Genomic DNA, 1,492 nt, shown 5'->3' with positions numbered 1-1,492 from the left:
AGCATAACACACCCTTTCATACACCATTCTAAATTAATTGGTATTAATTTTGAAAATTTAAAACACATAGAAATGCATATATATATATATATATATGTTCAGATTTTAATTTCACTGGTGCTTATCATTGCTTTTTTATTTTCTAATAAATCACTGAAATTCATCAAATGTGAACTAATACTTCAATCTGTATCACTTATACAATCATTTACTATTGTTTGGCTTGCATTCAGACTTTGTGTGTCAATCACTTACATGATTGATTAAACTGTATATTGGAAAACGCCAAGGAAAAACTTGATTTAAGTTATATTGTGCCTGTCAGTTACCCATTGCAAACTTCCCACATTTTGTAGCTCTTTAGGCAGTCTATTTCAGCTTCTAGTGCTGTACATACCTTCATCTTCCAGATAGGACTGCCCATGGTCCACGAGTTTGGGGTCAGGCATAAACAGGGTAGCACCGGAGGTAGGTTCTGATTTTATCATTGTTCCAGAACTGAATTCTGTTGGCAAAGGCACTGAATGTTTCAGGACATGAGTTGTTTCTGCAGGTATTTCTGTTTCGTCAGAGATTCCTAGCTTAATTTTTCCTTTAGGCTCAGGGAGTGATTCTTTTTTGGTGCTTTTTGTACACAATGGTTTAACTGCTTCATAAATTTGCTGGCGTATAGTTTTTTTTTTTTTTTTTTTTCTGGTTACCTTTGCAATTATTACTATCTGAGCTGGGTAGCAAACAGCTGCTCCTAAAGTAGCCAGTCCTAATGGATAAACAACTTTCTTAAATCTAGAATCTTTTCTTACTGAAACCAGGACGGCCAATCCTGAAACTGTAATCACTCCCAATTCTGAAGAAACTCTCGAGGAGGCTTCTTCAGATAGAAATGTACATCCTTTCTAAATTGTACTATATCCATTGTCCCATCTCTCACTAAGACATAAGTAATCTTGCACCAGCCAATATAATAACCAGTTGAAGTGTGGATGGATGGATGCAAAGTCCATTTGTGAATAACCAGGCTGCTTTTCAATATATTTAGACTGAAGAGGTGGCGCAGTATGTATGGGGAGCTGCTCTGGTCTCACTAGCTGCTGTTTGGATTCCTCTTCTTTGGCCATATTACACTTACAGATGCATACATCACAGCCACAGGCATGGAGGTCAGCTTTCCTATCCCAAAGGGCACCCTCCCGCTCCAACCAACTTTTCTCACCAGGCTCTTTCATTAATAAAAAAAACAACACAAAACAAAACAAAAACAACAGGTTTTTTCTTTCTCTCTTTTATCAATATTCCTTATCGACTTGTATAGCAGATTCCCCATTTGATTTGGTAATCTAGGTGATAATTTTCTATTATTTTGTTCCATATGTTTTCTCTGCAGATGCACAAAAATTTCGTCCATATTTTTATGTTCTAAAGTGTTTAGGCATTTCAGTAAATAAAACTTCAGAAATATATGCAATTTTTATAGGTGCCAATAAGTTAAAAT

The 1,492-nt window shown here is 35.7% G+C and overlaps 1 pseudogene; it reads right to left on the bottom strand.

Moving 5' to 3' along the window:
- Positions 1-374: 374 nt before the first annotated feature.
- LOC104864173 lies at positions 375-1,168 on the bottom strand (annotated as a pseudogene).
- Between the last annotated feature and the right edge of the window lie 324 nt (positions 1,169-1,492).

Source organism: Fukomys damarensis, unplaced genomic scaffold (assembly GCF_012274545.1).
Source record: "Fukomys damarensis isolate Sample0158 unplaced genomic scaffold, DMR_v1.0_HiC HiC_scaffold_17, whole genome shotgun sequence".
Classification (NCBI taxonomy): Eukaryota; Metazoa; Chordata; class Mammalia; order Rodentia; family Bathyergidae; genus Fukomys; species Fukomys damarensis.
This window is presented reverse-complemented; position numbering and strand designations above follow the sequence as displayed.